The sequence below is a fragment of the Bufo gargarizans genome, chromosome 3 (genome assembly GCF_014858855.1).
Source record: "Bufo gargarizans isolate SCDJY-AF-19 chromosome 3, ASM1485885v1, whole genome shotgun sequence".
In the NCBI taxonomy this organism is placed as follows: domain Eukaryota; kingdom Metazoa; phylum Chordata; class Amphibia; order Anura; family Bufonidae; genus Bufo; species Bufo gargarizans.
Window position 1 is genome coordinate 14,478,284 of NC_058082.1, and position 15,668 is coordinate 14,493,951.

The window sequence follows — 15,668 nt, forward strand, 5'->3', positions numbered from 1 at the left end:
CTCACTGTATACTTCTCTTATATTCACTGTACACTTCCTCTGTGTTAACTTTACACTATCACTAAATGGAATCCATATTTCCTCTATACTCACTGTATACTTCCTCTACACTCACTGTATACGTCCTCTTCACTCACTGTATACTTCCTCTACACTCACTGTATACTTCTCTTATATTCACTGTACAATTCCTCTGTGTTTAACTTTACACTATCACTAAATGCAATCCATACTTCCTCTATACTCACTGTATACTTTCTCTACACTCACTGTTTACTTCCTCTACACTCACTGTATACTTTCTCTACACTCACTGTTTACTTCCTCTACACTCACTGTATACTTTCTCTACACTCACTGTATACTTCCTCTACACTCACTGTATACTTTCTCTACACTCACTGTATACTTTCTCTACACTCACTGTTTACTTCCTCTACACTCACTGTATACTTTCTCTACACTCACTGTATACTTTCTCTAACCTCACTGTTTACTTCCTCTACACTCACTGTATACTTTCTCTACACTCACTGTTTACTTCCTCTACACTCACTGTATACTTTCTCTACACTAACTGTATACTTCCTTTATACTCACTGTATACTTTCTCTACACTCACTGTATACTTTCTCTACACTCACTGTATACTTCCTCTACACTCACTGTAAACTTCCTATACACTCACTGTATACTTTCTCTACACTCACTGTATACTTTCTCTACACTCACTATATACGTCCTCTACACTCACTGTATACTTCCTCTACACTCACTGTATACTTCTCTTATATTCACTGTACAATTCCTCTGTGTTAACTTTACACTATCACTAAATGCAATCCATACTTCCTCTATACTCACTGTATACTTTCTCTACACTCACTGTAAACTTCCTCTACACTCACTGTTTACTTCCTCTACACTCACTGTATACTTCCTCTACACTCACTGTATACTTTCTCTACACTCACTGTATACTTTCTCTACACTCACTGTATACTTTCTCTACACTCGCTGTATACTTTCTCTACACTTGCTGTATACTTTCTCTAAACTCACTGTTTACTTCCTCTACACTCACTGTATACTTTCTCTACACTCACTGTTTACTTCCTCTACACTCACTGTATACTTTCTATACACTCACTGTATACTTCCTTTATACTCACTGTATACTTTCTCTACACTCACTGTATACTTTCTCTACACTCACTGTATACTTTCCCTACACTCACTGTATACTTTCTCTACACTCACTGTATACTTCCTCTACACTCGCTGTATACTTCCTCTACACTTACTGTATACTTCCTCTACACTCACTGTAAACTTCCTATACACTCACTGTATACTTTCTCTACACTCACTGTATACTTCCTCTACACTCACTGTATACTTCCTCTACACTCACTGTAAACTTCCTATACACTCACTGTATACTTTCTCTACACTCACTGTATACTTCCTCTACACTCACTGTAAACTTCCTATACACTCACTGTATACTTTCTCTACCCTCACTGTTTACTTCCTCTTCACTCACTGTATACTTTCTCTACACTCACTGTTTACTTCCTCTACACTCACTGTATACTTTCTCTACACTCACTGTATACTTCCTTTATACTCACTGTATACTTTCTCTACACTCACTGTATACTTTCTCTATACTCACTGTTTACTTCCTCTACACTCACTGTATACTTTCTATACACTCACTGTATACTTCCTTTATACTCACTGTATACTTTCTCTACACTCACTGTATACTTTCTCTACACTCACTGTATACTTCCTATACACTCACTGTAAACTTCCTATACACTCACTGTAAACTTCCTATACACTCACTGTAAACTTCCTATACACTCACTGTATACTTTCTCTACCCTCACTGTTTACTTCCTCTACACTCACTGTATACTTTCTCTACACTCACTGTATACTTCCTCTACACTCACTGTATACTTTCTCTACACTCACTGTATACTTACTCTACACTCGCTGTATACTTCCTCTACACTCACTGTATACTTTCTCTACACTCACTGTATACTTCCTTTATACTCACTGTATACTTTCTCTACACTCACTGTATACTTTCTCTACACTCACTGTATACTTCCTCTACACTCACTGTATACTTTCTCTACACTCAATGCAGCAGCTGGGCTCTCTCTTCTCACACTGGAATCACTGGAGCTGTCTGGGCTGTGCTGTAGGGGTAATGCAGCAGCTGAGCTTTTAGTCTGTCTATCTCCTGGCCACGCTTCTGTCTCCAAGATGGCTGCTGTTCCTTTTGCTTCCTTAGCCTTTTTTCGCTTGGTCCCCTGCTATTAGCTGCAAGGAGGAGCAAGTTCGCATGGGATTTACAAAACAAGTGCTCATGGGATTTGCAGTCCACTTGACCTCAGAAGAATCCGCGCTAATGACATCAGCATCCACTATACCCACTGCTTTCTCTGCACGGTTTACAATAACAACTGGTCTGATCTTTGACTCCATCATTCTCCAGTCCTGCCATGCACCCAGCAAATCATCAAACATCAAGGGCACCCCAATGAACACTAGGCAGAGCCCCAAAACCAGGATGTGTTTTGAGGGAAAAAAGATGCACCCTCCAGTCACTGCAATCAGTAGCAGGCCCTGGACGGACGCTGGTATGTCCTCCTTTTCTGTGGCCCCATGCTCAGACAGCAGCATTATGCTGCCGGCACAATCTGACAGACAGACTTCTCTCACCCCCAGTCAGTCACTAGAGAGGGCATGTCACTGACTCACTGTATACTTCTCTTATATTCACTGTATACTTCCTCTACACTCACTGTATACTTCCTCTACACTCACTGTATACTTCCTCTACACTCACTGTATACTTCCTTTATACTCACTGTATACTTCATCTACACTCACTGTATACTTCCTTTATACTCACTGTAAACTTCCTCTACACTCACTGTATACTTCCTCTACACTCACTGTATACTTCCTTTATACTCACTGTATACTTCCTCTACACTCACTGTATACTTCTCTTATATTCACTGTATACTTCCTCTACACTCACTGTATACTTCCTCTACACTCACTGTATAATCCCTCTACACTCACTGTATACTTCCTCAACACTCACTGTATACTCCCTCTACACTCACGGTATACTTCTCTTATATTCACTGTACACTTCCTCTGTGTTAACTTTACACTATCACTAAATTTAATCCATACTTCCTCTATACTCACTGTATACTTCCTCTACACTCACTGTATACTTTCTCTACACTCACTGTATACTTCCTCTACACTCACTGTATACTTCCTCTACACTCACTGTATACTTCCTTTATACTCACTGTATACTTCATCTACACTCACTGTATACTTCCTCTACACTCACTGTATACTTCCTCTACACTCACTGTATACTTCCTCTACACTCACTATATACTTCCTTTATACTCACTGTATACTTCCTCTACACTCACTGTATACTTCTCTTATATTCACTGTATACTTCCTCTACACTCACTGTATACTTCCTCTACACTCACTGTATACTTCCTTTATACTCACTGTATACTTCCTCTACACTCACTGTATACTTCTCTTATATTCACTATATACTTCCTCTACACTCACTGTATACTTCCTCTACACTCACTGTATACTTCCTCTACACTCACTGTATAATCGCTCTACAATCACTGTATACTTCCTCTACACTCACTGTATACTCCCTCTACACTCACTGTATACTTCTCTTATATTCACTGTACACTTCCTCTGTGTTAACTTTACATTATCACTAAATTGAATCCATACTTCCTCTACACTCACTGTATACTTCCTCTACATTCACTGTATACTTCCTCTACACTCACTGTATACTTCCTCTACACTCACTGTATACTTCTCTTATATTCACTGTACACTTCCTCTGTGTTAACTTTACACTATCACTAAATGGAATCCATATTTCCTCTATACTCACTGTATACTTCCTCTACACTCACTGTATACGTCCTCTTCACTCACTGTATACTTCCTCTACACTCACTGTATACTTCTCTTATATTCACTGTACAATTCCTCTGTGTTAACTTTACACTATCACTAAATGCAATCCATACTTCCTCTATACTCACTGTATACTTTCTCTACACTCACTGTTTACTTCCTCTACACTCACTGTATACTTTCTCTACACTCACTGTTTACTTCCTCTACACTCACTGTATACTTTCTCTACACTCACTGTATACTTCCTCTACACTCACTGTATACTTTCTCTACACTCACTGTATACTTTCTCTACACTCACTGTTTACTTCCTCTACACTCACTGTATACTTTCTCTACACTCACTGTATACTTTCTCTAACCTCACTGTTTACTTCCTCTACACTCACTGTATACTTTCTCTACACTCACTGTTTACTTCCTCTACACTCACTGTATACTTCTCTACACTAACTGTATACTTCCTTTATACTCACTGTATACTTTCTCTACACTCACTGTATACTTTCTCTACACTCACTGTATACTTCCTCTACACTCACTGTAAACTTCCTATACACTCACTGTATACTTTCTCTACACTCACTGTATACTTTCTCTACACTCACTATATACGTCCTCTACACTCACTGTATACTTCCTCTACACTCACTGTATACTTCTCTTATATTCACTGTACAATTCCTCTGTGTTAACTTTACACTATCACTAAATGCAATCCATACTTCCTCTATACTCACTGTATACTTTCTCTACACTCACTGTAAACTTCCTCTACACTCACTGTTTACTTCCTCTACACTCACTGTATACTTCCTCTACACTCACTGTATACTTTCTCTACACTCACTGTATACTTTCTCTACACTCACTGTATACTTTCTCTACACTCGCGTATACTTTCTCTACACTTGCTGTATACTTTCTCTAAACTCACTGTTTACTTCCTCTACACTCACTGTATACTTTCTCTACACTCACTGTTTACTTCCTCTACACTCACTGTATACTTTCTATACACTCACTGTATACTTCCTTTATACTCACTGTATACTTTCTCTACACTCACTGTATACTTTCTCTACACTCACTGTATACTTTCCCTACACTCACTGTATACTTTCTCTACACTCACTGTATACTTCCTCTACACTCGCTGTATACTTCCTCTACACTTACTGTATACTTCCTCTACACTCACTGTAAACTTCCTATACACTCACTGTATACTTTCTCTACACTCACTGTATACTTCCTCTACACTCACTGTATACTTCCTCTACACTCACTGTAAACTTCCTATACACTCACTGTATACTTTTCTCTACACTCACTGTATACTTCCTCTACACTCACTGTAAACTTCCTATACACTCACTGTATACTTCTCTACCCTCACTGTTTACTTCCTCTTCACTCACTGTATACTTTCTCTACACTCACTGTTTACTTCCTCTACACTCACTGTATACTTTCTCTACACTCACTGTATACTTCCTTTATACTCACTGTATACTTTCTCTACACTCACTGTATACTTTCTCTATACTCACTGTTTACTTCCTCTACACTCACTGTATACTTTCTATACACTCACTGTATACTTCCTTTATACTCACTGTATACTTTCTCTACACTCACTGTATACTTTCTCTACACTCACTGTATACTTCCTATACACTCACTGTAAACTTCCTATACACTCACTGTAACTTCCTATACACTCACTGTATACTTTCTCTACCCTCACTGTTTACTTCCTCTACACTCACTGTATACTTTCTCTACACTCACTGTATACTTCCTCTACACTCACTGTATACTTTCTCTACACTCACTGTATACTTACTCTACACTCGCTGTATACTTCCTCTATACTCACTGTATACTTTCTCTACACTCACTGTATACTTTCTCTACACTCACTGTAAACTTCCTATACACTCACTGTATACTTTCTCTACCCTCACTGTTTACTTCCTCTACACTCACTGTATACTTTCTCTACACTCACTGTATACTTTCTCTACACTCACTGTTTACTTCCTCTACACTCACTGTATACTTTCTCTACACTCACTGTATACTTCCTTTATACTCACTGTATACTTTCTCTACACTCACTGTATACTTCCTCTACACTCACTGTATACTTTCTCTACACTCACTGTATACTTCCTCTACACTCGCTGTATACTTCCTCTACACTCGCTGTATACTTCCTCTACACTCACTGTATACTTCCTCTACACTCACTGTAAACTTCCTATACACTCACTGTATACTTCCTCTACACTTGCTGTATACTTCCTCTACACTCGCTGTATACTTCCTCTACACTCGCTGTATACTTCCTCTACACTCACTGTAAACTTCCTATACACTCGCTGTATACTTCCTCTACACTCGCTGTATACTTCCTCTACACTCACTGTATACTTCCTCTACACTCACTGTATACTTCCTCTACACTCACTGTAAACTTCCTCTACACTCACAGTTTACTTCCTCTACACTCACTGTATACTTCCTCTACACTCACTGTATACTTTCTCTACACTCACTGTATACTTTCTCTTCACTCACTGTTTACTTCCTCTACACTCACTGTATACTTTCTCTACACTCACTGTATACTTTCTCTACCCTCACTGTTTACTTCCTCTACACTCACTGTATACTTTCTCTACACTCACTGTTTACTTCCTCTACACTCACTGTATACTTTCTCTACACTAACTGTATACTTCCTTTATACTCACTGTATACTTTCTCTACACTCACTGTATACTTTCTCTACACTTACTGTATACTTCCTCTACACTCACTGTAAACTTCCTATACACTCACTGTATACTTTCTCTACACTCACTGTATACTTTCTCTACACTCACTGTATACTTTCTCTACACTCACTGTATACGTCCTCTACACTCACTGTATACTTCCTCTCCACTCACTGTATACTTCTCTTATATTCACTGTACAATTCCTCTGTGTTAACTTTACACTATCACTAAATGCAATCCATACTTCCTCTATACTCACTGTATACTTTCTCTACACTCACTGTTTACTCCCTCTACACTCACTGTATACTTTCCCTACACTCACTGTTTACTTCCTCTACACTCACTGTTTACTTCCTCTACACTCACTGTATACTTCCTCTACACTCACTGTATACTTTCTCTACACTCACTGTATACTTCCTCTACACTCACTGTTTACTTCCTCTACACTCACTGTATACTTTCTCTACACTCACTGTTTACTTCCTCTACACTCACTGTATACTTTCTATACACTCACTGTATACTTCCTTTATACTCACTGTATACTTTCTCTACACTCACTGTATACTTTCTCTACACTCACTGTATACTTTCTCTACACTCACTGTATACTTCCTCTACACTCACTGTATACTTTCTCTACACTCACTGTATACTTCCTCTACACTCACTGTATACTTCCTCTACACTCACTGTATACTTTCTCTACACTCACTGTATACTTCCTCTACACTCACTGTATACTTCCTCTACACTCACTGTAAACTTCATATACACTCACTGTAAACTTCATATACACTCACTGTATACTTTCTCTACACTCACTGTATACTTCCTCTACACTCACTGTAAACTTCCTATACACTCACTGTATACTTTCTCTACCCTCACTGTTTACTTCCTCTACACTCACTGTATACTTTCTCTACACTCACTGTATACTTTCTCTACACTCACTGTATACTTTCTCTACACTCACTGTATACTTTCTCTACACTCACTGTATACTTCCTCTACACTCACTGTATACTTTCTCTACACTCAATGCAGCAGCTGGGCTCTCTCTTCTCACACTGGAATCACTGGAGCTGTCTGGGCTGTGCTGTAGGGGTAATGCAGCAGCTGAGCTTTTAGTCTGTCTATCTCCTGGCCACGCTTCTGTCTCCAAGATGGCTGCTGTTCCTTTTGCTTCCTTAGCCTTTTTTCGCTTGGTCCCCTGCTATTAGCTGCAAGGAGGAGCAAGTTCGCATGGGATTTACAAAACAAGTGCTCATGGGATTTGCAGTCCACTTGACCTCAGAAGAATCCGCGCTAATGACATCAGCATCCACTATACCCACTGCTTTCTCTGCACGGTTTACAATAACAACTGGTCTGATCTTTGACTCCATCATTCTCCAGTCCTGCCATGCACCCAGCAAATCATCAAACATCAAGGGCACCCCAATGAACACTAGGCAGAGCCCCAAAACCAGGATGTGTTTTGAGGGAAAAAAGATGCACCCTCCAGTCACTGCAATCAGTAGCAGGCCCTGGACGGACGCTGGTATGTCCTCCTTTTCTGTGGCCCCATGCTCAGACAGCAGCATTATGCTGCCGGCACAATCTGACAGACAGACTTCTCTCACCCCCAGTCAGTCACTAGAGAGGGCATGTCACTGACTCACTGTATACTTCTCTTATATTCACTGTATACTTCCTCTACACTCACTGTATACTTCCTCTACACTCACTGTATACTTCCTCTACACTCACTGTATACTTCCTTTATACTCACTGTATACTTCATCTACACTCACTGTATACTTCCTTTATACTCACTGTAAACTTCCTCTACACTCACTGTATACTTCCTCTACACTCACTGTATACTTCCTTTATACTCACTGTATACTTCCTCTACACTCACTGTATACTTCTCTTATATTCACTGTATACTTCCTCTACACTCACTGTATACTTCCTCTACACTCACTGTATAATCCCTCTACACTCACTGTATACTTCCTCAACACTCACTGTATACTCCCTCTACACTCACGGTATACTTCTCTTATATTCACTGTACACTTCCTCTGTGTTAACTTTACACTATCACTAAATTTAATCCATACTTCCTCTATACTCACTGTATACTTCCTCTACACTCACTGTATACTTTCTCTACACTCACTGTATACTTCCTCTACACTCACTGTATACTTCCTCTACACTCACTGTATACTTCCTTTATACTCACTGTATACTTCATCTACACTCACTGTATACTTCCTCTACACTCACTGTATACTTCCTCTACACTCACTGTATACTTCCTCTACACTCACTATATACTTCCTTTATACTCACTGTATACTTCCTCTACACTCACTGTATACTTCTCTTATATTCACTGTATACTTCCTCTACACTCACTGTATACTTCCTCTACACTCACTGTATACTTCCTTTATACTCACTGTATACTTCCTCTACACTCACTGTATACTTCTCTTATATTCACTATATACTTCCTCTACACTCACTGTATACTTCCTCTACACTCACTGTATACTTCCTCTACACTCACTGTATAATCCCTCTACAATCACTGTATACTTCCTCTACACTCACTGTATACTCCCTCTACACTCACTGTATACTTCTCTTATATTCACTGTACACTTCCTCTGTGTTAACTTTACATTATACTAAATTGAATCCATACTTCCTCTACACTCACTGTATACTTCCTCTACATTCACTGTATACTTCCTCTACACTCACTGTATACTTCCTCTACACTCACTGTATACTTCTCTTATATTCACTGTACACTTCCTCTGTGTTAACTTTACACTATCACTAAATGGAATCCATATTTCCTCTATACTCACTGTATACTTCCTCTACACTCACTGTATACGTCCTCTTCACTCACTGTATACTTCCTCTACACTCACTGTATACTTCTCTTATATTCACTGTACAATTCCTCTGTGTTAACTTTACACTATCACTAAATGCAATCCATACTTCCTCTATACTCACTGTATACTTTCTCTACACTCACTGTTTACTTCCTCTACACTCACTGTATACTTTCTCTACACTCACTGTTTACTTCCTCTACACTCACTGTATACTTTCTCTACACTCACTGTATACTTCCTCTACACTCACTGTATACTTTCTCTACACTCACTGTATACTTTCTCTACACTCACTGTTTACTTCCTCTACACTCACTGTATACTTTCTCTACACTCACTGTATACTTTCTCTAACCTCACTGTTTACTTCCTCTACACTCACTGTATACTTTCTCTACACTCACTGTTTACTTCCTCTACACTCACTGTATACTTTCTCTACACTAACTGTATACTTCCTTTATACTCACTGTATACTTTCTCTACACTCACTGTATACTTTCTCTACACTCACTGTATACTTCCTCTACACTCACTGTAAACTTCCTATACACTCACTGTATACTTTCTCTACACTCACTGTATACTTTCTCTACACTCACTGTATACTTTCTCTACACTCACTATATACGTCCTCTACACTCACTGTATACTTCCTCTACACTCACTGTATACTTCTCTTATATTCACTGTACAATTCCTCTGTGTTAACTTTACACTATCACTAAATGCAATCCATACTTCCTCTATACTCACTGTATACTTTCTCTACACTCACTGTAAACTTCCTCTACACTCACTGTTTACTTCCTCTACACTCACTGTATACTTCCTCTACACTCACTGTATACTTTCTCTACACTCACTGTATACTTTCTCTACACTCACTGTATACTTTCTCTACACTCGCTGTATACTTTCTCTACACTTGCTGTATACTTTCTCTAAACTCACTGTTTACTTCCTCTACACTCACTGTATACTTTCTCTACACTCACTGTTTACTTCCTCTACACTCACTGTATACTTTCTATACACTCACTGTATACTTCCTTATACTCACTGTATACTTTCTCTACACTCACTGTATACTTTCTCTACACTCACTGTATACTTTCCCTACACTCACTGTATACTTTCTCTACACTCACTGTATACTTCCTCTACACTCGCTGTATACTTCCTCTACACTTACTGTATACTTCCTCTACACTCACTGTAAACTTCCTATACACTCACTGTATACTTTCTCTACACTCACTGTATACTTCCTCTACACTCACTGTATACTTCCTCTACACTCACTGTAAACTTCCTATACACTCACTGTATACTTCTCTACACTCACTGTATACTTCCTCTACACTCACTGTAAACTTCCTATACACTCACTGTATACTTTCTCTACCCTCACTGTTTACTTCCTCTTCACTCACTGTATACTTTCTCTACACTCACTGTTTACTTCCTCTACACTCACTGTATACTTTCTCTACACTCACTGTATACTTCCTTTATACTCACTGTATACTTTCTCTACACTCACTGTATACTTTCTCTATACTCACTGTTTACTTCCTCTACACTCACTGTATACTTTCTATACACTCACTGTATACTTCCTTTATACTCACTGTATACTTTCTCTACACTCACTGTATACTTTCTCTACACTCACTGTATACTTTCTCTACACTCACTGTATACTTCCTATACACTCACTGTAAACTTCCTATACACTCACTGTAAACTTCCTATACACTCACTGTATACTTTCTCTACCCTCACTGTTTACTTCCTCTACACTCACTGTATACTTTCTCTACACTCACTGTATACTTCCTCTACACTCACTGTATACTTTCTCTACACTCACTGTATACTTACTCTACACTCGCTGTATACTTCCTCTACACTCACTGTATACTTTCTCTACACTCACTGTATACTTTCTCTACACTCACTGTAAACTTCCTATACACTCACTGTATACTTTCTCTACCCTCACTGTTTACTTCCTCTACACTCACTGTATACTTTCTCTACACTCACTGTATACTTTCTCTACACTCACTGTTTACTTCCTCTACACTCACTGTATACTTTCTCTACACTCACTGTATACTTCCTTTATACTCACTGTATACTTTCTCTACACTCACTGTATACTTCCTCTACACTCACTGTATACTTTCTCTACACTCACTGTATACTTCCTCTACACTCGCTGTATACTTCCTCTACACTCGCTGTATACTTCCTCTACACTCACTGTATACTTCCTCTACACTCACTGTAAACTTCCTATACACTCACTGTATACTTCCTCTACACTTGCTGTATACTTCCTCTACACTCGCTGTATACTTCCTCTACACTCGCTGTATACTTCCTCTACACTCACTGTAAACTTCCTATACACTCGCTGTATACTTCCTCTACACTCGCTGTATACTTCCTCTACACTCACTGTATACTTCCTCTACACTCACTGTATACTTCCTCTACACTCACTGTAAACTTCCTCTACACTCACAGTTTACTTCCTCTACACTCACTGTATACTTCCTCTACACTCACTGTATACTTTCTCTACACTCACTGTATACTTTCTCTTCACTCACTGTTTACTTCCTCTACACTCACTGTATACTTTCTCTACACTCACTGTATACTTTCTCTACCCTCACTGTTTACTTCCTCTACACTCACTGTATACTTTCTCTACACTCACTGTTTACTTCCTCTACACTCACTGTATACTTTCTCTACACTAACTGTATACTTCCTTTATACTCACTGTATACTTTCTCTACACTCACTGTATACTTTCTCTACACTTACTGTATACTTCCTCTACACTCACTGTAAACTTCCTATACACTCACTGTATACTTTCTCTACACTCACTGTATACTTTCTCTACACTCACTGTATACTTTCTCTACACTCACTGTATACGTCCTCTACACTCACTGTATACTTCCTCTCCACTCACTGTATACTTCTCTTATATTCACTGTACAATTCCTCTGTGTTAACTTTACACTATCACTAAATGCAATCCATACTTCCTCTATACTCACTGTATACTTTCTCTACACTCACTGTTTACTCCCTCTACACTCACTGTATACTTTCCCTACACTCACTGTTTACTTCCTCTACACTCACTGTTTACTTCCTCTACACTCACTGTATACTTCCTCTACACTCACTGTATACTTTCTCTACACTCACTGTATACTTCCTCTACACTCACTGTTTACTTCCTCTACACTCACTGTATACTTTCTCTACACTCACTGTTTACTTCCTCTACACTCACTGTATACTTTCTATACACTCACTGTATACTTCCTTATACTCACTGTATACTTCTCTACACTCACTGTATACTTTCTCTACACTCACTGTATACTTTCTCTACACTCACTGTATACTTCCTCTACACTCACTGTATACTTTCTCTACACTCACTGTATACTTCCTCTACACTCACTGTATACTTCCTCTACACTCACTGTATACTTTCTCTACACTCACTGTATACTTCCTCTACACTCACTGTATACTTCCTCTACACTCACTGTAAACTTCATATACACTCACTGTAAACTTCATATACACTCACTGTATACTTTCTCTACACTCACTGTATACTTCCTCTACACTCACTGTAAACTTCCTATACACTCACTGTATACTTTCTCTACCCTCACTGTTTACTTCCTCTACACTCACTGTATACTTCTCTACACTCACTGTATACTTTCTCTACACTCACTGTATACTTTCTCTACACTCACTGTATACTTTCTCTACACTCACTGTATACTTCCTCTACACTCACTGTATACTTTCTCTACACTCAATGCAGCAGCTGGGCTCTCTCTTCTCACACTGGAATCACTGGAGCTGTCTGGGCTGTGCTGTAGGGGTAATGCAGCAGCTGAGCTTTTAGTCTGTCTATCTCCTGGCCACGCTTCTGTCTCCAAGATGGCTGCTGTTCCTTTTGCTTCCTTAGCCTTTTTTCGCTTGGTCCCCTGCTATTAGCTGCAAGGAGGAGCAAGTTCGCATGGGATTTACAAAACAAGTGCTCATGGGATTTGCAGTCCACTTGACCTCAGAAGAATCCGCGCTAATGACATCAGCATCCACTATACCCACTGCTTTCTCTGCACGGTTTACAATAACAACTGGTCTGATCTTTGACTCCATCATTCTCCAGTCCTGCCATGCACCCAGCAAATCATCAAACATCAAGGGCACCCCAATGAACACTAGGCAGAGCCCCAAAACCAGGATGTGTTTTGAGGGAAAAAAGATGCACCCTCCAGTCACTGCAATCAGTAGCAGGCCCTGGACGGACGCTGGTATGTCCTCCTTTTCTGTGGCCCCATGCTCAGACAGCAGCATTATGCTGCCGGCACAATCTGACAGACAGACTTCTCTCACCCCCAGTCAGTCACTAGAGAGGGCATGTCACTGACTCACTGTATACTTCTCTTATATTCACTGTATACTTCCTCTACACTCACTGTATACTTCCTCTACACTCACTGTATACTTCCTCTACACTCACTGTATACTTCCTTTATACTCACTGTATACTTCATCTACACTCACTGTATACTTCCTTTATACTCACTGTAAACTTCCTCTACACTCACTGTATACTTCCTCTACACTCACTGTATACTTCCTTTATACTCACTGTATACTTCCTCTACACTCACTGTATACTTCTCTTATATTCACTGTATACTTCCTCTACACTCACTGTATACTTCCTCTACACTCACTGTATAATCCCTCTATACTCACTGTATACTTCCTCAACACTCACTGTATACTCCCTCTACACTCACGGTATACTTCTCTTATATTCACTGTACACTTCCTCTGTGTTAACTTTACACTATCACTAAATTTAATCCATACTTCCTCTATACTCACTGTATACTTCCTCTACACTCACTGTATACTTTCTCTACACTCACTGTATACTTCCTCTACACTCACTGTATACTTCCTCTACACTCACTGTATACTTCCTTTATACTCACTGTATACTTCATCTACACTCACTGTATACTTCCTCTACACTCACTGTATACTTCCTCTACACTCACTGTATACTTCCTCTACACTCACTATATACTTCCTTTATACTCACTGTATACTTCCTCTACACTCACTGTATACTTCTCTTATATTCACTGTATACTTCCTCTACACTCACTGTATACTTCCTCTACACTCACTGTATACTTCCTTTATACTCACTGTATACTTCCTCTACACTCACTGTATACTTCTCTTATATTCACTATATACTTCCTCTACACTCACTGTATACTTCCTCTACACTCACTGTATACTTCCTCTACACTCACTGTATAATCCCTCTACAATCACTGTATACTTCCTCTACACTCACTGTATACTCCCTCTACACTCACTGTATACTTCTCTTATATTCACTGTACACTTCCTCTGTGTTAACTTTACATTATCACTAAATTGAATCCATACTTCCTCTACACTCACTGTATACTTCCTCTACATTCACTGTATACTTCCTCTACACTCACTGTATACTTCCTCTACACTCACTGTATACTTCTCTTATATTCACTGTACACTTCCTCTGTGTTAACTTTACACTATCACTAAATGGAATCCATATTTCCTCTATACTCACTGTATACTTCCTCTACACTCACTGTATACGTCCTCTTCACTCACTGTATACTTCCTCTACACTCACTGTATACTTCTCTTATATTCACTGTACAATTCCTCTGTGTTAACTTTACACTATCACTAAATGCAATCCATACTTCCTCTATACTCACTGTATACTTTCTCTACACTCACTGTTTACTTCCTCTACACTCACTGTATACTTTCTCTACACTCACTGTTTACTTCC